The sequence below is a fragment of the Lygodium microphyllum genome, chromosome 3, assembly GCF_053477565.2.
Source record: "Lygodium microphyllum isolate KBCC chromosome 3, Lygodium_microphyllum_v1.1.10, whole genome shotgun sequence".
Lineage (NCBI taxonomy): Eukaryota > Viridiplantae > Streptophyta > Polypodiopsida > Schizaeales > Lygodiaceae > Lygodium > Lygodium microphyllum.
Window position 1 is genome coordinate 11962095 of NC_141137.1, and position 26869 is coordinate 11988963.

Consider the following 26869-nt stretch of genomic DNA (forward strand, 5'->3'; position numbering starts at 1 on the left):
CTAATTGAGACCACCCTCCCATAGGAAAGATTCTGACCATCCACTGAATCCAACTTTGTTAGCTAGCCCATTAAAATATATTCAATCATATAAGTTTAAGCACAAACATGAATACAAGGGAAAACACTCATTTTAGAAAACTAAATATTTATTGTATTTAATATTATTATTATTGCTATTCCAATCCATATTAGGACTCCATCGCCAAAAAAACCACCAAGTTCGCTCTTAGCTCTAGCATTATGGCCTTTCAAGAGATCAACCCAAGCTCATAAGGGTAGGCTAATCCTAGAGCTCCAAGAAATTACAATCATAGTCCCCTTGGCTCCTTAAGACCTTGTAGCTAAATGATAAGTCCCTATGAAGAGACCTCTCATATCTAGTGTTGGTCCTAACATCCAAATCCCTAATTTAGCTCCTTTGTGAAGAGTTAATGCAAGTAACCTTGGAGGAGCTCTAGTGCAAACATCCAAGAGTTTTATATTGGATTAATGATTTCTTAGAATCTACAAACAACTCAAATATTCTTTCAAGGTGACATGCAATATGATAAGTATGCTCATGCATAAGTGTTCTTTCTAATCCATAAGCTTATAAATATAGATTTTGCTTTTTTTAAGTCATGGTTTTGATCTTGGGTCTTAGTTTTTGCTAATGAGATACCTTTCATTGGTTTTATTTCATTTCTAATGTAAGTAACAAGAATCAGATGAGGTTTCTGTTCCAAGAATCAAAGGGCTTCATTTTTTAAAAGATTTAAGTATAAGTTATATTTTTGTTTCTATTTTAGAGTCTTAAATAAATATATATTTTCTATTTAAGAATAATTTTCACCTCAAGATATTTTGCTAGAAATTTTTTTAGCAAAGAGTCGATGTTCTTTTAGACCTTGCTACCTTAAGAGATTAATATCTCTTTACATTTTATGAGATAATCGAGATAGTATCTTACCAAAGTCTATTGTTGTCTTGACTTCCTTGAGTTTTTAATCACATAAAAATTTCCTTTCAAGATGGAAGTTAACATCGATTTATGATCAATCATTTCATCATTGCAATATATGCGTCTAGTTGATTTAAAAGTTCTAAGTATGGACTAGGTACCCTCACAAGAGGGATTATCCATCTTGGAATTTCCTCTTAAGCACCTATGTTTTTTGTCTATCTACTTGATTCTCATGGTGTCCACAAACATCCTAGGACACAAGTAGTTGCATTCTATATTGTTAACATTATCCAACTAATATTTATATTTATTGTTATATCAAGATTATTTTCAAAATATAGAGGAAATACCAAGACTTGAATTGGTCTATCGAGAACATTGTTTGCACGTGCTTTTTCTTACCTAGCTTTAACTTTCCTTGGTTTTGGGGCCATCTTGCATGTACAAATTCTCCTAGCATGTTTCTTATCTTACTTCTCCTTTGAGCATTTGTCTATCTTCTAAGACTTGCATACCATCAAGTCAAGGCTTGACTATGCAAAAAGATAAGCCTTAAGGAAGGTATAGAGCTTGAGTTTGAGTTGGGTAAGAATTATAGCATCATTTTTAGGAGATTAGTGTGAGACTATGCCTTATTACATAGAGAGATTGATGTTTTACTCTCCCTCATTTCTTACTCTCATCATTGAGCCAAGTCTAGTGCTTTCCTAGTTCAAGTTTTGATTGATCAATGTTCTACTCTCCCTCATTTGTCACTCTCATAGAACCAAGTGTGATGCTTGCATACTTCAAGTTTTGATTGATCACGTAAGTGGCTTTCTTAACTCCATGCTAAAATATTGTTAGTTACTATAGTTGATTCATTAGTAATCTTAGATTAATTCTCATAGGTCAATTCAAACACTCCCCTATGACATAGACCCAAAAGAAACCTAACCATCTAAGCTCACATATTCCATGGGATCTGGATGGTGATGCTTAAGACAATAAAATCGTTGACTACCCAATGTTACTCAATGGATTTCCTAGGCCCTAGTACCACTAATGCAAATCAAATAGTGTAGCAAATCTAGCATCTTAAATCTTAGATAGAAATAACTTTATGAAGCATAACAAATAGTAAGGAATCTCATATACCTATTCTCTAGTAAGTTACTCATGAATATATGTGTGTAGCACGTGGGTTCAAAATAATATATTTTTAAAATACTATTTTTCTATGTTTTTTACATACAAAAGGATGTGATATAAATGTATTATTTACAAATTGAATAGAAAGGGTTATATTTTAATCAAGAAAAATTCATAGATAAGGATATTTATAAATAGGCCTTGAATGCACATGATGTAGATGATATACATATAGTAACTTCCCCGAGTACCTCTTCCAAGTGATAGAGAGCTTTTCTTAAAAAGGCACAAAAAAAGTTTTGTATATCGAGGTTTCTTATAGCTTTTTGTAGTTGCTGCAAAGAATTTTGTGTATCAAATCATGATAATTTGACATCACCATTGCATTTGAAATGTACAAAAACCTCTGAAATGGCTCTAAAAGCTCTTAATTCCAACTTTTGGAGACCTAGATCACAAGATAGAACTTTCCATGTGATAACTTCATCACACAAAGATCCACATGGGGACAATTCTTTACACAAAAAAGAAATACAAAGACAAGTAAAAATTACTCAAAGCGAAACTTGTGGTTTGTCATTAGAGTAAACTTTGTTTATCCTAGGAGACAATGCCTCCATAGTTTTAGTGCATGAAACATTGCAAGTAGCTCCAGGTCATGTGTGGCATAATTGGACTCATAGGCTTTCTACTTCTGGGAGATGTAGCCATAGCTCTCACTTCTTATGCCAATACTCCTCTAAGTGCACGCACAGTTAGATTGGTGATCACCTCAAATGGTTGGGTGAAGTGGGAAGTTTCAGTACTGGGGTGGTGGTTGTTAATTCCTTGAGTTTATTGAAGCTCTCTTGGTGCTCAAATATCCATATGATCATAGTGTTTTTATTCAAAAGATTTGTTAAAGGTACTATAATGAGGGAATAGACCTTGATTAAAATTTGGTACCATCCAACTAGTCCCAAGAAAACCAAATACGAATTCCTTAAGTAATTTGTTAAAGGTATTATAATGAGAGAATAGTCCTTAATAAAAATTTGGTACCATCCCACTATTCCCAAGAAAACCAAATACAAATTCCTTAAGGAGAATATAAAATTAAAATTGTGGAGAGAGTTGGAATCTAAAAAAACATAACTTTGTCTTCTAAAAGGTCTAATGAGATCACCCACAATATAGGAATCCCATAACTTTTGTAGTTCTCTTGATGCCTCGAGTTGATTCCCGCCCTATTTCATACTAGGTGCTTTGTATTGTGCAAAAACAAGCAATTTCTACACAAACTACAATATACACCTCACTTGACTCCAAAAGAGTAACCCATTAACCTCCTCACAATGCTTAGTCATGGGGTGTACAAGTGATATGCATAATTGGTTCACTCCTATATGAAGATTATGATGTTTAAGTGTGTATGTACTTGTGCACAAGAAATGAACTCAACCATGAGAGAAACTTGGATGGCATGTACTGAAATGAATCTCTTATATTTTTATTTTATGCAAGCATCAATATTTTTCATGCTTCATTATTTTTGTTCTAAATGCACATGATATCAAGACAACTCTTGTGCTACTTTAGGATCATGCATGACACATAATACTGAAAACTAATCAAATGAATGCAAACCCCAAAAAAAGAAGAAGAATACTGATTGGTTCCATTCATATTAAGGTAATGATTTATAAGATTTCATTTATGTATTTTTCACTTATTTTAGAATATAAATAGTCATTATTTCACCCCCACATATGGGATTGTAGCATCGGGTGGCTTTTGCTACTACAAAACTAAACAAGAACACTTCATTCAATTCAGTTTATTGTTTTACAATCATCTTTCTTCATGTGGATAGAGAAGTGTTCATTTTTTGCTTTTATCCATATTCTTATTTACAATTTTCTATTTTAACTAGCTTTTTCTAAATTTTTGATGCAAATGAGTGAAAAAAATGATCAAGAAAATCATAGAATACATAAAAACTATAATTTACTTATTTTTTCGTAAAGACACATGTACAAAATACACTTTGAGAGGCATCAAAGTAGTTTTGCAAACAAACTTCATATAATGAAAATGTATCAATTGGTGCTGAAATAATCTCATAATTATAGCTTTGTAAAGGTTGGATATCCCCTTGACTTAGCTATTGTGAGACATTAGTGGGAGCCTATGACATTAATATTATTACATTTTATTTGATTAGAAAGACACATGGTGAAGCTCTGATTTGAAAGGAAGTAGTGCATAAAGTTCTAGCTCAAGTATATATATGGGGTCTAGAGGATGTGTACATTATGCCATGGTAACCCATGGAGCTTGGTCGAGATTATCTTAAAAAGTAGTGTCCTATAAGGGTTGACATACTAGATCTCCTTGTGTACTTGTGGGATCTTTTACTAGACATTGCAAAAGGGATCATTAAGCCTCTCTACTTGCCTCCTCTAGAAAGTCATTTTGGAAATAGGTTTTGCATGCTATGGGATACCATGGTGGAAAAGCCAAAGACATTATTGGGTTGACATGCCTTATATTTAGAATGCTCTGCTTGAAGCTATCATGGAGTAGATTTACAAGTATTTGTTAGAATTATGGTCTATGGGGGAATTACTTTCATGAATGCCCAAGCAATAATGAGGAGCAAGAAAAGCCAAAGAATCCAAGCAATAAAGGAACCTCATCTGAAGTGATAAAAAATAGTAGAAAGATATAGGAAAGCAAGAAGGAATGAGAAGATATAGAAAGAATGGAGGAGGACTAGCAAAAAGTTAGCAATAGCAAGGGGAAGATGGCATGGAAGCACACTGGAAAAGACACCGCCTATTAGTCATATTTCTCTAGAGCATCTTGACCATAAGTATCCAATCACAGATGCAAAAGTTTCAATGGCATTGGAACAAAGAAAATGCAAGATGCCAGGTACAATGCTCTAGGAATGTTTCATGACACAAATAGGAGGGAAAGGATATCATCCAAATTAAGGTGGTCAAGGAAGCATTTGGTTCAAAGAACAAGCTTTGGAAGTCAAGAGAGATGAGAGGCTCTAAAGAAAGGAAGTGGAATTTCATAATGCGCATCAAAATGAGCCTAATATGTTAAATGATTAAGCAAAGGTATCAAGAGAGGTGCCTTTTGAAAGTAGATGAGGCAAAAGAATTTAGTTGCTATTTTGGTCCAAGAACATAAAATTCATACTTATAGTGGCCTAATGCTTATTCATGGAGACTATACATGTTACTTTGGTGGAGTTAGTGAAGGGGAGTTGGGATGTTAACACTCATTAAAAAAAAAAAATCAACATTGAAATACAACTCCATGGGTTGAAGGCTTTTGAATATCCAAATGGATCGAGAAGATGGAAACATGGATTTAGTAAATGTGTGTGGATACAATGATAGCATGCTCCGAAGATGTTATGAGAAGAGATATTAGGTCGTCAAGCAGTAAGCAAAGCTTACATTGGCAAGGACTATGCCCCTCTCATGATTTTGATCTAGGATGTAGATTTGCAAAGAATTATAATCATGTTTGATGGATTTGTGAGTGCACTAGAAGAGGATATGAAGAAGGAAGTTTGGGAGTTGGAAAGTAGCACTGCCTCAATTTCACAATGTACTAGACTACAAGGAATCTAATTATGCAGCAAAGAGAGAAAAGAGTTAGAAGGGGCCAAGGAGGTTTATTGTCAAATTGCTAATAGAGTTAAAGGGAAAAAACTAATGTAAAATGAGATATAGGCATCCTGGGGGTCCACTAGGGTTTACCATATGGTACCTCGTGAGTGTAAGGGAAGGAAGGTACGTTTTATAAGGTAAGGTCCCATAAATAGGGGGTAGATAAGGGGTATTTTCATATATTTTTTGCATGCAGGTGACGTCTCCTTATTGCTACTAGTGAATCCCCCGTGAGAGGCATTGACTAAGGCTAGTGAAATAAAACATGGGGCATGGATAAGGGGGATTGAGAAAGTGAAATTGATATATGATAAAAGAATGATAGGAGATATCCAATACATCTTAGGAGATTTCATCAAGGGACAGTCACTCCAATGGGACGATGCCATATGTAATACAAAATATGCATAGTGGTAAGGAAAGATAAAAATTGAGCATGGATAAGAGAGATTGAAAAAGTGAAATTGACATATGATAAAAGAATGATAGGAGACATCCAGTGCATCTTAGGAGATTTTATCAAGGAATAGTCACTCCAATGGGACGATGCCATATGCAATACAAAATATGCATAGTGGTGAAGAAATATAAAAATATGCACTAGGCTAGTTGATGCAAGGGTTAAAATACTATACTATTTTTCCCTTTGATTTGGAATTGGCTTCAGCTTTTTTAAAAATAGGAGTGGCTACTCTAATTTGAGTTGTTTTGAAACTTGTCTAATAGGTCTCATCTTGGCAATTTTAGTCTTGAAGCCTTCACAAGTTTTGCATATCATGCATAATTTGTTGATGCAAAATAATATGTGGAATTAACTTAAGAAGTTGTAAAACAACCAAATCTTTTTGTTCATGAATAGTGAGTGAAACAAAGATCCATAACTCTTTGGTCTCAATGAGGACATGAAGCTTTCCCAACATGGGCACATAGCCTTGATTCAATGGCACGTGTGTGTGTGTGTGTGTGTGTGTGTGTGTGTGTGTGTGTGTGTGTGTGTGTGTGTGTGTGTGTGTGTGTGTGTGTGTGTGTGTGTGTGTGTGTGTGTGTGTGTGTGTGTGTGTGTGTGTGTGTGTGTGTGTGTGTGTGTGTGTGTGTGTGTGTGTGTGTGTGTGTGTGTGTGTGTGTGTGTGTGTGTGTGTGTGTGTGTGTGTGTGTGTGTGTGTGTGTGTGTGTGTGTGTGTGTGTGTGTGTGTGTGTGTGTGTGTGTGTGTGTTCACGCGCGCGCGTGCGTGCGTGCGTGTGTGCATGTGTGCATGTGCATGCGTGCATGTGTATGTGATCAAACTATGCCCACTCTCATAAGATCTCTAAATATTGATGAAAAAATAAATATTTTTCACTCAAAATTAAAAAACAAAACTTTCAACCCCATTAATGTGAACATGAACCATCCCTCAATTAATAGTACTAGTACACACTTTCAATTTGATAGGATCCATGTAATCAATCTATTCAATCATGAATTGATAAAATTGTAATAGAAATAACTAATATTTATGGTTCATGGATTATAAACTAAAGATCGCGATCCAATGTCTTGCCCATCTCAATGAGAACATGAAACTCTCCCTCCAAACAATAGTATAGATAACTAGTTCCAATCCCATCATGTCACTGTTTATTTCTGTATGACCTTAATATCCTTAGCCCTTGGTAAACTTAAAAAATCAAAAGTATTAGTCTTCAATATTTCTCATCAAGCCATCATGTATTGCACAACATCATCATCCATATCTTGTATCATCTACATCATCCAATCTCAAAAGCTTCACACATGAAAAGATAAATCCTCCTAATGTCCATTATGCCCTAAGGAAAAATTTTGTTATCTACTTTGTGAGTGCATTCGTGAAGCATAACTTTAATGTCTTGGAGAGATCCATGCCAATATTTTTCATACAATCGATAATAATCCATACAATATCCACCCCCTTCGAAGTTGCACATCCCCTTAATGTGCCAGACTATGTAGCCCACAAGGATCAAACACTCATATGTTCTTCACCTAAACAATCATGCACATAATTATCCTCCCACCAGGATCATAAACCCAAATCACAAGCATACTCAGAAACACAAAACAATCCCAAACAGTCCCATCAAGATAATAAGGCATCAATAGCTCATAACATCCAAAATCCACAAACTTGCTAGGATCTCCAGGATCAAATGCTAATCCAATATCCCATTGCAACATCTTGTGTTCTCTAGCTTCCCCTACATAAATGATTCCATATTTTTCCCATCATCCTACATATCAAAGCATATGACCCTAGCTTCAAGTGTCCACAATGGAACACAATCCATGACATATATCTCTTTATTTGGTGTTAGAACATAACTTGCAAATGTGTCTTCTTTGGCTTGCATGGTTGGATTGACTATCTACATAACCAAATAATCTTTCAAAGCATATATTTCTTTTGCATCCTCTAGTATCATAGCATCTTCCCTCTTTTGCATGATAACATCTTCACATTCCATCATCGCATCATCAATGGGCACTTTCCCCATAACATCATTAGCTAGCTGGTCTACCTTATGGACTACAGTATTTATATCAACCTTTGTTAATATTGCATCAATTGATGCATCTATGTCTTGAGCATCAACCAGCATATTAGATAAGATAGAAGCAACCCTAGTTAGAATCTCTCCATCATCAATACTCTCTAGCACTATGTCTGCATCTACAATATTTTCCATCTCCTCTATATCTAGCAATGGAAGCTCAGATTATCCAATAGACAAGTCACGATTTGGCATACAAAAATTTGCTTTATGATGAGCACACTTAGTGTTTGCATCCAAATCAAGGCCCAATAGCTCTCAAATAGCATAGCCGCGCATAAACCATGATGACAAGCATCAATACATCCAATAGGACACTCGAATGCCAACAAAGAGCATTATGCATAAGCCGTCCTTGATAAAACCTTGCTGCCAAAACAATGTAGATTAGTAAATCCCTGCATAAATCAAGCTATGGAAGCTCAAACCAAGGCCCAAAGCATCTCAAAACATTGGGCAAACATCCCCAAAGCACTTGGGCATCAAATACCAAGCCTCAGGAGCATCACATAAGCTAAGAGCATGTCATTTTCTTACTGTACATAAAATCAGATCTATTATAGAAAATTATGTGATTAGAATTTGGTAGATCTAACATCACCATTGCATCTCGAGCATGCTAAAGCCCCAAGTTAGACTCTTACCTTGCCTAAATCGGGTTCTGGATGCCCAAGATATGAGAAAAAATGGGATTTTTGAGCCAGATTTTGAAACAAGTGCAAAAAAGTGTGAGCTGCTACTGTGGGGCCTGCTAGTTATGCTGAGGATAAGGGGGAAAATGGGGGACATACAAGGTGCCCAATGAAGCCAAGGAACACCTGTAAAGAGCCTATGAGGGCCGGGGAGAGGCGGGAGATGAAATCTTACCTCAGGGGGAAGAAGCCATGGTTGGCATTGAAGCTCCAAGCTCTAGGTCTTCAATCTGGGCTGAAGTAATGCCAGGCCAAGCTCCACAATCAATCACTAATCCAAAGCTTTGATACCAGTTGAAGGGGATGCAATGGAAGTGGAGAATGAGAAGAGGAAGATGTGGGAGAGAAGAGCGCACACAATGTAGGTGCTGCCCAACTGAATTGATAGCCTTATTGCACTATCATATTATATATGAATAAAGAATGGGTGGTCACAGTGTACACGGGTAGGCCCAGAGGCCTTTTACCCCAACACTCACAAGGTCTTACGGACGTTTGACCCTGAGGAATTGCTAGGTTAGAACCCCGATTCATGCCGTTTTAGGGGACCGGAATGGGACTATGTCTTATGGGTAGAGAGGTTGAGTGGTGCATCCCTCTTGTTTCCCATTCTCTTTGAGCCAAGTGCAGCATGGGTCTACTTCGGCTTGGGTATCTCTAGGTAAAGTAGGATGTCCAGGTCCCGATGTTAGAATGTTGTCAGGAGACCTTGACCACTAGTAGGGACTCAGATTCTAGGTCGATCCTAGTAGGTTCAACCACGAACATTCCGTTGCGAGGCGAACTCGAGAAACCCTAGGCAACAAACCTTGTAACATTCCATGGGAGTGTCGGGTGACATCACTTAGATTCATTTATGGACCACTAAAAATGTGCTTGGAGGGCACATTACAACTCTCCAGCAACATGGTTTACCCCCCCTTCCAATCAAGCCTGCTTGCCTTCATGTCATAGCCATAGATGATAGTTGCAGTCACAAGGAACCTAGGACACTTTCCCATATGGTAAAAAAAGAGAAATTTTCTAGATACTTATCAAAGTATCTAGAAAAGTCTCAACCAGTAAAAGTGGAGCACTTTACAAGTTAGTAATATGGTAAAATATTCCCATATAGAAATTCCAAAAGTTTCTAGTTGTTGATATAGTAAGATTTTCCTATATAAGAAAACTAGTTAGAACCAATAATATAGCAAAATTTTGCCATATAAGAAAACTAGATAGAATCACTAATATAGTAAAATATTTTCATATATTATATGATAAAAGTTAATTATACTTTATTGTATGTTACCAAATAAAAATTACTTAGTAAAATTGAGTTTATATTTTTAAGACAATTAAATAGCATAAATATGAAGTCCTAAATAGTGGCTCCAAGAATACAACAGTATGAGATAAATCAAGCTCTCACAACATCAAAACTTGTTACTAAATCCATGCATAAAACATGGATCAACAATGCAATATTTCATGAGATCCAAACAACTAGTAAACCCAATCAAGATTGCTATTCATTTAATATCCCAAAAAAAACTACATGAACCAACCAATAGAGGGCACGTTAAGGAAAGTTTTCTTCCATCCCTCCAAATGTTTGTGGGTAGTTAGGCCCCTCTTGGTCAAGGGAGAGAGGGAAAATACTAATTCTATGTGGACGACAAGCTACTCAATAAAGTGACAATCAAGGATGTGCATCCTCTACCTATGATAGATGATCTCTTTGATCAACTTGGGTAGCCAACATATCTTACATTCATTGGCATGGCTTCCACCTATTGGTAAATACCTTTAAAGCCCTTTGGATTAGCTGATGCAATGCTTTGAGCACTTTCTGATGCATATGCAATATAATTTTCCATGACTTACTCAAAAAGAAAGTCTTAAATATTTACCTTTATGCCAGATTCACACCAAGACTTGTAATGAGCATCTTTATGTGCTTTGGGGAGTTCTCCATCATCTTTAAGAAAAGAATCTATCAATCCAAGTCAAAAAATGTAAGTAGGCCAAAACATCATCAAAATTTTTAGGCTATATAAACTTTAATACAGGAGTCTAAATAGATCCAAAAAAGTACTAGCAAACCAGGAGTATCCCTTGCATGTCAGTCATGAGTCTAAATAGATCCAAAAAAGTACTAGCAATCCAAGAGTATCCCATGCACGTTAGTTAAGCAGATACAACAATTTCTTGGATTGGTTGCAAGTGCCACTACTCATGTCACCACCATCACAAACCCTTTAAAGACCTCACAAAATAAAAGAAACAAATATAAATTGAGAGAAGAGTGCCATATAGCATTTGTAAAAGAGTGGGGATAGATGGGTATGACATGGGGTTACCACGGGAATACTTGGTTACATTGATGGGGTATTTAATGTGTTGAGAGACCGAATTAGGGCATCAATTATCAATAATCAAGTCCCTTTTTATCCTTTCTTCCAACTTCCATGGCTTCCCTTCTCTATGTCTCCCTTTTCTTGTCTTTCTCTCTCTCCTTCTCCCTCTTTCTCTCTTCCCTCTTGTAGTCTCTACCTTCTCTCCTTCTCTCTCCTAGGTCTCCTTCATTACAGTTGGTATTAGAGCTTCAATCTTTGGTCCCTTCTTCCTTCTCTTTCTTCATATCTAGTTACATTTTACAAAAAACAAAAACCTAGTTCAGATAGGTATAGCAGAGACATGAAGAGCTGTAATAAGGAGTAGTGATGAAGTACCATAGGATACTGGCAACCTTTCTTGGAGATCTCACAGCAGCCATGGCCGCGTTGGAGATACTCATATCAAATTTTGCAGCTCGTTACCAACTTTGAGGTAAAATTTTAGGGGTTCTTGGGTGAAGAAAACTCATAGGACTGGGAGGGAGTTTTGACTGTAGTGTTGGGGTTAAAGGCGCATGTGCCTAGCCGCCGTACATTAGTTACACTGATAGTGCCCACATACTTGCACAACTATATATTATTGCAGGTGACAAGAACCCTTCAATGTCACTTCATTCTTAATTCTTTTAGTGATATTTGAATAAAGAGAAAACCGGTCACACATTGTGATTGTTGGAGTTGCCACATTGTGTGTGTGTCTCTCTCTTGCTCTTGCTTCTTCTACCATAGCTTTTACTTCCGCTCCCTGCTTCCAGTTTAGGACACACTCCCTTCAACTGGTATTAGAGCAAGATTGCAAAGCTCAACCCGACTTAGCTAGCTTTCAAATATCTACAACAGCGGTTTCATGGCAGCCAGGGCTTTAGTCCAATACAGTGTGTTTACCCTCCCCATTCCCAAACTTGTTTGGCATTTCTTCAGTCCATTGTTGAGCTACTTTGAAGCCTTCTTGAGCATCCCTATGACTAGCCACCATAGTAGCAGCTCAGCGTGTTGTCAAGTTATTGGCACACGATCACGAGATAGTACAAGAAAATTCTGCAATTGCTTTGGTTGACATTTGTGCTGCTCGAACTCTTTGTCTTCAATCCAAGGATTTTTTGGAGTCCACATTGGCCCTCCCTTGTGCCCTCCCTACTCTTTAGCATATGCTATGACTTGCTTCAATTAGGATGAGATGAGAAATTTGTGCCTGCTGTTCAATTGATCCTCCCGGTTATAAATTGCAACTCTTTCTCATCACTTATAGTTTGTGAAACTTTTAGCATTGGTCAGTACTCTTGGGCATTGAGTCTTGGGCTTCTTGCATTATATGTATTAAAGTTGAGCTCCTATACTTCAATATGCTATTGTATACAACAGTTACCTTGCTCAAACCTATCAGAAGCAATACACTTCTCCGTGTTTAGAGCTCATATAATGATGCAATTGCCTTCCATATACAGTTTCCTTGATGATAGGATGTTATGGTAATATTTTTACATGCTTTTGGGATTGATTAGAGCCCACATTTGGCTCAATCTTACACAGATATCACTACTCAAAGCAGGGTAGTATACTGGTTACTCACAAGGAAAACCACCACTAAGTCATGTCACGAGCTTCATTGATTCTTATTGTGGACATGGCTATGATGTTGGATGCTATGATAAGGCTTGGATATGCTTTGAGCTTCATGTTGGGTTGAAACATGTCAGTTAATGCAGAGATTTCTATTGTTGGTCATTGCTTCTAGCCTGTCAATTACTTGGGCAACTCTATGTATTATTGAAGCACTTATGCCATTTGGGGATTACATTGGATGACATTGCTACTCACGTTTGACTATGCTATGGCAAAAATTTGAGCTTCATATTTGGGCTACATTTGCATGTTTGGAGCTAGAATACATTGCCTTGAATGTCATGGAGGCTGCCACTTCTTGCATGGGTTATGCTTTAATGCTACATTGACTTACACCTACGAGCTTGAGATTATCTTGAGGTCTACAATCCTATCACATGCTACATGATCTTGGATGTATAGATGCCTTCCCCATGATATTTTGAGCTTTGTTTTCTCGTTTGGCATTCGACTTTTGTTCTAGTGGGAGACGCTACTTGACACTTGGATATTACATTGAGCATTTGGCTATGTAGTTGAGCTTGATTATTGGCATAATGGGGAAATTCACTTTTTGTACATGCTCTCTTCACATGCTATATGTCTGTAGTTTATGCCTTGAGGGCTGATTTGAGTTGAGACTTGTCTTAGCCATATAACAACCTTTGTGAGGTCTTGTCAGTTATGCATACACCTATCTTGGTTTCTTATTGAGCTTCTACTACCCCTCTCAGTCCACTATACCTTTAGCAAGCCCCCTCAGTTACCCCAGGGCCTGTTACATGCATGGTTGGTTATGCCAGTTGATGTACTTTGATATTGACATATTGCAATTGACAGCTTTGAGTGCGTGTCTAATGTATACTAGTTGCTAGCATTTCATACATCTCCAAATTCATAATAACGTAAACCAGACAATAAAGCTGCATCTCCAAATGGGCTGTCTCTGATTTCAAGAAATTGGGGTGCCCATACTGATCCTTGGTTTCAAGATTTTTGCACAGCTTATCCCTCATTGGAAAATATTAGAATGAGACACATGACTATGTCCACTGTCAAGGATTGCAACCCATTGAACAACTTTCAAACTTTAACCTTGATTATGTGCAAAGATTTTGGCTTTGATGGACTTGCATTTATTGTGAGAAGTTGCAATACTTGTAATACCTTAATTTTCTTGAGAATAAAGTGGATGATTTTTCTAGCTCATTTGTAACCCAATTCCAGCTAGCTACTTCTCTTGTATTCCAAAATCGTGAAATTGTTTAGGATGAGGTGGACTTTTAGGCTTTGGAACAGCTTCTTATGACAGGTGCATGAACTTGAGAACCTTGAAACTAAACATGTCTGCATCATTGGAACACTTGCATGAGTTTTTTTTCAGAGCTCTCCAGTTATCACCTCATTCTCAAATGTTGATTCTAGATTATGTTTCTGAGTTCGTTGTTTTGGATTGTCAAAAATAGTTAATTCCCTTCCATTTCTGTTGTTTACCATATAAATGAGTGGAGCAAGGGTTTCAAGACCAGTCTCTATTGTCTAGCTTGACTTTTCCATCAGTGACATTCTTGGATGGCTTTGAACTATGGTCTAATTCATCATCTAAAAGATAAACTACCGTACCATCATTAGTCATTTGATTCTGAGATTCAATCACTGTTGATTGCTACAGGGCATCTCTTTGATCAAACTCATCTCTAATGCCTGCTACATGCCTAAGTTGGTAACTCTCTGAAGTGGCATCTGTTGAGATATCGAGCTCCACTCGTGATATGCCAGGGTGACCGTTGTGCATTTATGTCACCGACTTGTCAGTTTGCAAATGCGGTTGGTACACCGCCCATGAATAATAGCTAGATGACAGCTATCCCTATCTACTCTAGTTCGTGGCTCAGTTAGTATGCCACCTTAGTTAGTTGAGTTTGGTTTGAGACCCATATATAGGGTTCTTCTATTTCTTTGTACTTGAGTTCTTTTGGCTTACACAAACTAAGAAGAGAAAAACTGTTTTTTAGCCTCCACCTTTGTGTGTATTTCCCCATTGTGCAAGCAAGAAAGCTATAAGTGAGACTCCTTCCTTCTCTGGCACAAACTTGACATGGTATTAGAGCCTTGTTCGTGGTGAGGAGCTCAAGAAAGCAAGCCAAGTTCGTGGTGTTCTGGTAAGAGGACCAGTGTTGCTTTCATTTTTCTAGTTTGGGAGCAAGTCTCTACAGGTAGCACATCCGGAAAGTGCAGGAGTGCATTGTCTCAGATTGAGACGCCCTTTGTGGTATGGCAAGAGGGCAGTATATGCTGCGAGATAGGGCTTTAGCCCATGGTATCCCTGTTTTTTTGATTTGAGGCCATTTCAGGGCCTGTTTTGGAGGTGAAAGTTTTCTGCATGCACTCAAGAAAAGGCTCTGTTTTATGCTGTGCGACCACTGTTCTACAGGCCGGTGAAACGTTACTGTAAAAATTGCATCGTATGCCTGTGCACAGAGACATTGGGAGTTACAGAATCATTCTTGTTGCCTGTTGATGCAAAATCGTCACTAGGAAGTGACTATGTGGTCAAATACCACTTTCGTCAGTTTTGCAGATTTGCCCTTGTGAGGCTGAAGCTGTGCTCTTTGCAGTGACAGAATTTTTTGCAGTGTTCCTGTAATGGCGTCTGATTCTCTTTTACAGATTGTCACTGAAAAGATTGACAAGAACAACTTCCAAGCATGGAAGTTCAGAATGACGAATTTCCTTATGGGAAAAGGATATTGGAAATTTGTTGCAGGAAATGAAGAAGAACCAGTTCTTCTTGATGTTCCCAATCAACAGCAAATGCAGGCATTTAAAGCATGGCATGAGAGAGCCAGGAAAGTTATGTACTAGCTGTCTATTAGCATTTCAGACTCTATGATTGTGCATATTCAAGATGCAAGTACGCCAAAGGAGGCATGGGATACTTTGTCAAAAATGTACAACAGAAATACGCAAGCCAGGAAAATGCAGCTCAAGCAAGAGTTACACAATGTGCAAAGAGAAAATATGAGCATCAATGACTACCACATGAAGGTGAAGAAGATTGCAGATGCACTTGCTTCCATTGGGTCGCCAGTGGAAGATGATGATTTAGTTTTTGTGACCTTGAATGGTCTAGAAAAGGATTATGCACAGTTCCGAACATCCATTTCTGTCCGTGAAAGATTTCGTGATTTTGAGGAGTTGATTGCTCTTCTAATTTCTGAGGAGCAGAGAAATGGTGGTGCATCTTCTTCAGGAGGAACTTCAAAAGAAGCTGTCTTCTACTCAAATGCTGGAAGAGGTAGAGGCAGAGGTAGAGGAGGTTGATCTGGAGGCCGTGGTAGAAATCAAAATATGCAGTAAACTCAAGAAAACCAGTCCTATGAAGGAGGACGTGGTAACTCTAGAGGCAGGGGGAGCCAAAGAAGTCGTGGTGGATGGCAAAGAGGCCAAAATGCAAACAGTAATGTTGAATGCTACTACTGTGGTAAAATGGGTCATATTTCTAAAGACTGCTATAAAAAGCAGAATGACATCATGAATGGAAAATTGCAACAAGGGAATTATGCATCTTCTAGTAGACAGGGTGATGACAGAAATGAGCATTTGTTTATGGTGCAGCACATGAACAATTTTGTGACAAGTGTAGAAGAAAGCAATGATGTATGGTATGTTGACTCAGGTGCATCAAACCACATGACAGGTCATGCAGAATGAATGGAGGATGCAAGGAAAATGGAAAAACTAGGATTTGTGGAGACTGGTGATGATACTGCACATCCTATTGTGCAGATTGGAAAAATTCCTTTGTCTATGCAGGATGGGAAAAAGAAATACCTGTCCGATGTATTTCATGTTCCGAATATCACCAAGAATCTAGTTTCTGTTGGTCAAATGGTTGAGCAGGGCTTGCAGGTCACATTTAATCCTCATGGATGCTTTGTTGAGGATATGAAAAATAAAGGTCACTTGATAGCAAAAGGAAAGAAGAAGGGTAGAATGTTTACGTTGGATGCAGACATGCCTGAATTGAGTGCAACAATGTTTGCACATGGGATCAGTGTAGTTGCAGATATTGATATCTGGCATAAACGCATTGTTCATGTTAATGTACAGTGACTTAAATCAATGCAAGCCCAAAATATTGTTGCAGGATTGCTTAAATTCAAGATTGCAGAAATGCATAAGGTATGTGAAGCCTATCAGTTTGGAAAACAGGCAAGGAAACCATTTCCTAGACATGTTCAAGATAGTAAGAAGCCATTGGAATTAATCCACTCTGATGTGTGGACTACTAAAGCTGCATCTCTTGGAGGCTGTCATTATTTTGTCACTTTTATTGATGACTATAGCAGAAAAGTTTGGGTGTATTTTATGAAAAAGAAAAGTGAAGTTTTTGGGCATTTCAAAACTCTTAAAGCTATGGTTGAAAAAGAAACAGGCCTGCAAATAAAATGCCTAAGGTCAGATGGAGGGGGAGAGTACCTCTCAAGTGAGTTTGCAAGGTTCATACAGGAGCATGGCATAAAGTAGCAATATTCATGCAGTCATACCCCACAACAAAATGGAATTGTAGAAAGGAAAAACAGGCATATTAGAGAGGTATCAAGTGCCATGCTCAATGAAAAAGACTTGCCAGATTTTTACTGGGCTGAAGCAGTTGCTACATCAGTCTACATAATGAACAGGACTCCCACTGCAGCAATACATGGGATGACTCCAGAGGAGAGGTATACTGGTAGGAAGCCAAATATTTCTCATTTGAAGATTTTTGGTTGCATTGCCTATATTCATGTGCCAGATGAGTTGAGATCCAAGTTGGATCCAAAAGCTGAGAAGTGCATCTTTATTGGTTACTCTTTGCAGAGCAGCAGAAAGGGTATAGATGCTATAACCCTTCTACTCGTAAGTTTACAGTGAGCAGAGATGTTGTTTTTGATGAGATGAGTAGCTGGTATAAACCAGTAAATGTGATTGATGATGTAGATGTACAAAATGGTAATGCTGCACAGAATTCACAACAGCAGTCACAAGATATTAGTGGACCTGGAGCGTCCTCTAGCAGTGGTTCACATTCTTTGCCATGGATAGGCAGATTGAGATCAGGATAATCTTCTCAAAGCAATGCAGGTAGTGGTATGCAGGTATCACGAAAAGGAAAAGAGAAGGTAGAATGTTTGATGTGAATGCAGGTCACTCTTATGTGGATGGTGAATCCAGTGGCTTAGAACAGAGCATTGATGATGAGTTGGGTATTCCTTCTATTGTTACACCTAGAGTAAGGAAGACCAGGGATGTTTTGAGAGCACCTGGGAGTGAGCCTACTTTGCGTAGGTCTACCAGAGCTAGGTATCCTGTGGATAGGCTGAAATATGATGGATTTACAGCCATTCACTATGCATATATGGTCAAAGTGATATAGGAACCAGAACCTACTTCTTTTGAGCAAGCCATGGGAAAAGAAAAATGGGAGAAAGCCATGGATGAAGAAATGGATGCCTTGGAAGCAAATGCTACATGGGAGTTGGTACCTTTGCCTAAAGATAAGAATGCAATTGGTTGTAAGTGGGTTTATAAGGTGAAGCACAACGCAGATGGTTCTGTGAACAGATACAAGGAAAGATTAGTAGTCAAGGGGTATGCACAAATATATGGCATTGACTATGAAGAAACATTCAGTCCAGTTGCAAGGATGGCAACCGTAAGAGCAGTCATTTCTATGGCTACATCAAAGGGATAGTCTTTACATCAGATGGATGTAAAGAATGCCTTCTTGCATGGTGATTTGCAAGAAGAGGTCTATATGGAGCGGCCACCAGGTTATGTGCATGCTGTTCATCTTGAGTTTGTTTGCAGGTTGAAGAAAGCATTGTATGGCTTGAAGCAAGCACCTAGAGCATGGTTTGACAAGATAGGACAATATCTTGTCACTATTGGCTTTCAGATTTCCAAGGCAGATTTCTCACTTTATGTGAGAAAAACAAAGAAAGGTATTATGCTACTTGTCATTTATGTTGATGATTTGATTATGACAGGTGACAGTGATGAAGATATCCTTCATGTGAAAATGCTATTGAAGCAGAAGTTTGAGATGAAGGATTTGGGAGAGCTGCGTTATTTCTTGGGCATCGAGGTGATTAGATCACCAAGTGGGATACGGCTCTTGCAGAGCAGTATGGATCGGACATGCTGTCCAAATATGGGATGACAGGCTGTAAGCCTATTTCAGTTCCTTTGGAGCAGAATGTGAAGCTGAGCATAGATGCAGGTGAGCTTCTCGAAGACCCTACTATGTACATACGCATAGTAGGAAGTTTGATTTATATGACTATTACCAGGCCAGATTTGAGCTATGCTATTGGATTGGTAAGTCAGTTTATGCAGGCTCCAAGGAAACCACATTTGGATGCGGCTAGACGCATACTCAGATATGTGAAGTCCACATTGCAGTATGGACTATTTTATGAGACTGGGGTTCAGATACAGTTGCATTCAGATACACTGATGCTGATTGGGCTGGTAGTATTTCTGATAGATGATCTACCAGTGGATATGTGTTCTCTTTTGGGAGTGCTGCAGTCACTTGGAGCAGCAAGAAACAGCCTACAATTGCCTTGTCGAGCATAGAGACTGAGTACAGGGGTGCAACAATGGCTGCATGTGAGGTAGCTTGGTTGCATAAGCTACTTTATGATATGCACAGCCTACAGATGGGCCAGTTGTCATTTATTATGACAACATGAGTAGTATACACTTGGGAAATAACCCAATATATCATGCTAGAACAAAGCACATTGAGGTGCATTATCACTATGTGTGGGAGAGGGTTTTACTAGGTCTTATTGATCTAGTTTATGTCAGCACAGAGGATTAGGTAGCTGACATATTCATGAAAGGCATTGGGCGCAGAGAAGCTGCGCAAGTTCAGAGACCTGCTTGGTGTACAGGAATTGAGATTGAGCTTGAGGGGGAGTGTTGAGATATCGAGCTCCACTCGTGATATGCCAGGGTGACCGCCGTTGTGCATTTATGTCACCGACTTGTCAGTTTGCAGATGCGGTTGGTACACCGCCCATGAATAATAGCTAGATGACAGCTATCCTTATCTACTCTAGTTCGTGGCTCAGTTAGTATGCCACCTTAGTTAGTTGAGTTTGGTTTGAGACCCATATATAGGGTTCTTCTATTTCTTTGTACTTGAGTTCTTTTGGCTTACACAAACTAAGAAGAGAAAAACTATTTTTCAGCCTCCACCTTTGTGTGTATTTCCCCATTGTGCAAGCAAGAAAGCTACAAGTGAGACTCCCTTCTCTCCCACAATCTTGACAGCATCATCCTCCAAACAAGTCCTCTTCATCAAAGAATAATGTGTGCAGAGTTTTCCAAAACATATATTTTTTTCCAAAGTAACCAAACATCTTAACTTGTTTTTAAGAAATATTTAAACTTAAATGGAAAGGAAAATAGAAACGCCCAATGAAACAACATACCTCTCCAAAGCTTTTGGACTCGAACAAGAAGTCCCACTAGGCTGGGAGTCTAGAGAACTCTGCGATGTATGATGATCCTTGACTGATGTCCCATGAGGCTCACACATTGAACTTGCATGTAGGACTTGTCCAGAGAACTTGATAGGTCACCATTTTCCATAGTCCATACTCCAAAACTTTCAAGATAGGTCACCATTTTCTTACTCATCAGAGAGACCTCTTGTGCCACAAGGTTGGATGCACATGAGGGCTCAACTAACAATTTTGTATCAGGCATCTTGCTGGAGTTGATTCTAGGTATCATGCCCTTTCAAAGCATAGACCTGTTAAGGAGGAAGAGTTGGAACTAGACTCCAAACCACAATACTGAACTGACACTCAAAACTAGAAGCTTATACTTCTGGAGACTGAGATAAAGGTAATATGTACTAAGTTATTATAAGGGCTAATAAACTAGCAAGTACTACCATAAAGTTTTACCTATTTCCATAAGTTTGTAGTGTATGAGACTATACACACAACAATAAACCAACATATGTTACATGGCCTTGTTTCACCTCAAAGAGGCAAATTGTTTGGATTCCTTGATATATATCAAGCAAAAATAACTCACCTGAAGGTTGAGTGACTAAGCTCTCTTCAAGACGGAATCTGAAATCCTCTCCAAAACTAGACTATAGGGAACATTGTATGTTTTCAAAGTTCTTTATCTTCTATTCAACATTGTAACTCTCAAATAATTCTAAAATCTTCCTTCATCTTGCTAGTGGCTGCATCTTTGCTTCCTTTGATGAAAAGAAGCCAGCATCTTGTTCCAAGCTGACTTTCTCATCTAGTGATACAGGCATTTCACTTTCTTTCATAAAACCCCTTGTAGGAGACAATTTAGCACCTGTCCCCCCCTCTCTCTTTTGCAATCATATCTTCAATAAACCACTTAATTGCATCAATGCCATATACATGTAATGTACTCAAGGTACAACCTCTATCCTATTTCCAAGCTAGTTGGTATACTGCATATATTCATTCAAGAAATGAGCATAATAGCAACAAGCTAGTTCATAGTCCAAATACAAAAATAATATCAATGAAATGCATTTGCAAGTAGTGATTTCACATCAATTCCTTGATTTGAACATGCATACCCATCATGACAAATGTGAGGAGATTCAATGGAAAGCATTTCAAACCTGAAATTTAAAAGTACTAGTGTAAGCCAGTTTGATTCTTCTTTGCATTATGAGTCACCCTATAATTATTGTAGTTCATGCAAAGGTTTCAAGTCAAAGCTCTTTTCTATAAAAGGAAATTGCATGCCAGCCTAGGTGCACTTGATGTAGCCCCTCCTTTGTAAAGCATTGTCACTGCTACTACTATTATGATATGAACCTGCATGTGCATATAGACTAGTAGACCAATAAAGAATATCGAAGCATCCCACTTAAGCCTCTAGTCTTATTGCACACTCTACACACTCCTCCAACCATCTTCAGTCAGTTGAAACAGACTAGATCAAGAAAGATTATCGAAGCATCCTTATCTCAAATACATTTGCTTTACTGCACTAGTTAGGGGTATCACCTAATCTGAAGAAGATTGCCATCATAGTCAACTCCAGCATTCTGAGATGAATATCTACTATCCAGAAACAATATCTTTAATGATAAAAAAGTTCACAATATAGTTTTCTCCCCCAAAAGATATCATTTACTTTGGGAATGACAATTTTGGTGTAGCTAAGCTCAAAGCATGCCCAACTAGACCGAAAAAATTCCAGCATTCTAGCATGAAGACCTACCCTAAAGAAACATTTATTTTAATGATAAACAAGTGTAGAATATAGTTTTCTCCTCAAAATTTACCACCTACTTTAGAAATGAAAATTTTGGCATAGCAAAGCTCAAAGCACACCTAACTAGACCCAAAAATATTCATCAGTTACTGTATTATAGCTCTGCTCGTCCTTGCTCTTACATCCATCATGTGATAGATGATAGCCCACTACATAGAACAAATTGATTCTTCTTATTGACACCCAAGATAGAGCATAAAATTGAAAGTCTTTGTTCTTAGACTAGCTACTAGTTGCATTGGTAAGATATCTACACCTTGAATATTTAATCAATTAGATTTGCTAGGTAGTGGCTATTATCGGCCAATTTTGATCAGTGTCCTCCACCAAAGCATGTGCCCTTGATGCACCCAAAACTTTATCGCTCTGAACTAAGGCATAACTAGTGACCTTAGATTGCATACAAAAATATGATGGTGATTGAATTAACCATGTCCACTTTGTGTACTTTGGGTGCTTAACAGCCCACACGATGAACAAATTGGTACCTTGCTATATTGTGGATTTGATTGCAGATATATTCGACCTTGCTACTTAATTTTCTTCAAAAAGAACAACCCACCCTCATCCACCACAACCTCATGGAGCTCTCTCAAGAAGAAAAAGAGGCCCCTCTTAAAAAAAGAGAGTTGGTCCCCAAAGGAAAATACTTGGTTCAGCTCTTTCTCCTCCCCTTACTCTAGTAGTGGACTTGCTTGTTGATGTCATCATAAAATTGACAAGAACCCCACAAACTACCATAGGCTTAAGTGAGAAATATATGCCTAGGATATTTGCATATAAGTAGGACCATGCAACAGATTGGCCGTTTGATGTATTGGATGTTGATTGAGAAAACATACCTCCAATTTTTTTTATTTCTTGTGGAAAATTGAAGCAGATATGAGAGCCTAGAATTTGCCTTCAATCATCACCAGTGCACGTCGAGTTTTCAAGGCTCCATTTCCATTAGCACATAAAACTTTGCAGCATCCATTTTCTCCTCAACCTAACATTATAAGATTGAAATGATCCAAATTGGCACATATCATCCAAGAGTTGATGCAACATAACCAAAATAAAAACGGTTATTACTTCTCTGTTCTCTATGTTTTTGTTTGCACATGTTTCTCTCTTTGACATATTCTCATCAATTTAATTAAAAGTTTACCTTTGATAATGATAATGATAATTCTAAGTTGGAGCATGTTTTATCTCCTAACAAGCCAACAAGGTTATGAATCAACTTGGAATGGTGCTACAATGTCACTTGGACATACTAGGTTAAGGACATAAAGAGCCAAAGGTAACTTGTGAACCCATGTCAAGGAGCCCTATCTTAGTTGGCTAAGGTGGGTGTATGTGTTTCAACTGGTCAAAGGATTGATTCCTCCCAATTGTTGCGTGGCTCTATGACACTTACTATCCTTGCGTAGAACATATTAGGAATGTCTTCTTGATACAGTGGTTGAATCCTTTGTCCCAACTTATGAAGATTTCTTATTTGAATTAGTGTGTCCATTTTCATAATCTCTATATCTACGTAATGGATGGGTGTTTTTAAATCTATGGTTGATATGGTTGTAGTAATTGAGGCAGGCTTTTATAATGTGGGTTACAACAAGGTTAAAGATCTATGGTGAGAATCTACTCCTAATTGCAAACTTGGACATGCCAATACAAACATAGTCTTAGTTCTACACCTTATGAGCTTTGGATGAGAAACCATCAATTGTTGTAGTTTTAATTGCTTAGTTTGATGGTTGAAATTTGTGGGGCATCCTATTGATCTTAGTAGAAGAAAACATACTCTTTAATTAAGGATGATGTTGCTCGCCTTTGACTATCATAGTGATCACAAGGTTCCAATGAGTTCTAATTTTATTGTACGAGTTCTTAAAATGAAAGGATAGTATGTTATATACCCTAGCTACCAAAAAAACCTTAGGATCTTCTAGTAAGCATACAAATGAAGCCAAAAGTGTTTATAATTTGGAATGATTCTCTAGAATGATTAAGCCAACAACTTTTTCTCAAAGTGATGGGTTCACAAGTTTTTTTTGTAATCCGTTGCCATATGGCTTTTTATTGTGGAACATCACCCTGAAGACCACCCGGTACACCATAGAGAGAGAGAGAGAGAGAGAGAGAGAGAGAGAGAGAGAGAGAGAGAGAGAGAGAGAGAGAGAGAGAGAGAGAGAGAGAGAGAGAGAGAGAGAGAGAGAGAGAGAGAGAGAGAGAGAGAGAGAGGAGAGAGTGTGTGTGTGTGTGTGGGATACCAAACTAATAGGGAGAGGGGGAGGGTAATAAAAGCACCCAAGTGGTGCCACATTGGCAATTAAATAGAAAGTGCTATTTTTCTAAGAGTTTTCAATAGTTTTTTAGGTTTTGGAGGCATATGATGAATGACACATAGACATGGGGTTTCCTTCAGTATCATCTTTAATTATAAGGTGGCATAAATATATCCAAGACTCTAATGAAGGGAAACTATATGATGCACTTTTGTCACTAGGTTTTCAAATGCATTTTTCCTTGTTATGGAGATGCAAGTGAGATGGGCTATCACCTATGGGATCTGCAAGCTCGAAAGGTTATTCACAGCCATGATGTCATTTTCCATGAGAAAAAGATGTATAAGCAACCTACACAAAAGGTTAAGGTATGCAGGGTGATCTTTCAAGAGGAGCCTCTTGCTACCATGCAGGCAGTTAGATAGCCTACAACAGTTAATGCTCAAGTGGCCCATGTCCCATTTGTTGTTGTCTAGGATCAGCTTGTGCTCTATTAGAGCTAGATGTCTACCTAAGCACTTTGCGCCCTCCATGGATTATGTTATGGTGACAGATACATGTGAGCCTCTCTCTTATAATGAGGCTATGCCTATAGATGATAGTCAGAGATATGCAATCAAAGTTTTGACTCCTTACAGACTAACCATATGTGAGATTTGGTTCCTTTGCCTAGTAGCAAGAAGGCATGGCCATGCAAGTGGGTGTACAAGCTGAAAAGTATCCCTCAATGTCCCAAGCTTGCTTATAAGGCCAGATTAGTAGCTAAGGGTTTCAAGTAGAAATATGGTGTTGACTTTGATGAAGTCTTTTCTCAAGTGGTCAAAATGATGACCCTATGCTTGATACTAGCATTGGTTGCTCAATTAGATCTAGACCTTTATCAGATGGATGTAAAGATGACTTTTTTACATGGGGACTTGTATGTCGAGATTTATATGTAGCAGCCTAAGGGCTTTGAACAAAAAGGTAGGGAACACCTAGTGTGCAAGTTGAGAAAGAGTCTTTATGGCCTTAAGCACACACCTAGGGAATGGTACCACAAGTTTGATGCTTTTATGCATTCATAGGAATATAGTCGTAATGCTATGGATCCGTGTTTATATATGAAGAAGGCTCGTTATAGCAACCTTATGATTTTAGCACTCTATATGGACGATATGCTTATTGTTGGAAGAGCTCATGATGAGTTGGATGCCTTGAAAACTCAGCTTAAGAAGAGCTATGAGATGAAGGACATGGGACATGCTTCGCATATTCTTGGGATGCACATCACACACAATCACTCTAAGGGGCTCCTTTATCTATGTATATCCAAAAAGTCCTCGAGAGTGGTTTCATATGCAAGATGGTAACCCTATTGGCTATCCTCTACCTTCTCATGTGAAGGTTAGTCAGGCCAATTGTCCACAATTTGATGAGTAGAAGGCCAAGATGGCCAAGATCCCTTATGCATCTGATGTGGGAAATTTGATGTATGCCATGATAGCCACTCATCTTGACATATCATTTGCAGTGGGCATGTTATGTGGCTATACCTAGTAGACAGCATTGGGATGCCATCAAGAGTATCATGAGATACATGAAGGGCACAGTAACTATGTGCATATGCTATGGTGGCTAGGATACATGAGTTGTGGGGTACACTAACTTTGATTATGCAGGTCATGCAAATTGTAGGAAGTCCACATGTGGCTATGTCTTCACCTTTGCTAGAGGTGTTGCTTCTTGGATGTCCAGGGTATAGAAATGCATGGCCCTCTCTACTATTGAGGTTGAATATGTTGCAGCCACATTGAGGCTTGTAAGGAGGCTCTCTGGTTTAGGTGCAGATCTTGGTATTACTGATGTGGTTCCTAGACTGCATTCAGATTATATGAGTACTATCCAATAAGCCAAGAATTTGATCTTCCATGCGAAGACGAAACACATTTAGGTGTGCTACCACTTCATCAAAGAGGTCATTAAGAACAGGTTTGTTGATCTTATCTCAAGATCTCAGCTGACCAAATGAAAAGTCTCTCAGCGGAGCTATAGAGGTGACAGACTACCAAGACCCATGGACCGCTTATTGCTTCAAGCGTTCCAAGCCGAGCACTAATGGCTACATCTCACATAGCTGATGCACCATCCATCTCTATGGGTGTAGTGATCTTACCTCCATTCCTGATGGAGTTACCTCCTCTCCCGAGCACTCCGGTGGCTCCATGATCCAAGTGCAAGATTCAACAAAGCATCCTCAAGCTCCATGCTCCAAGCTTCATTGCCGT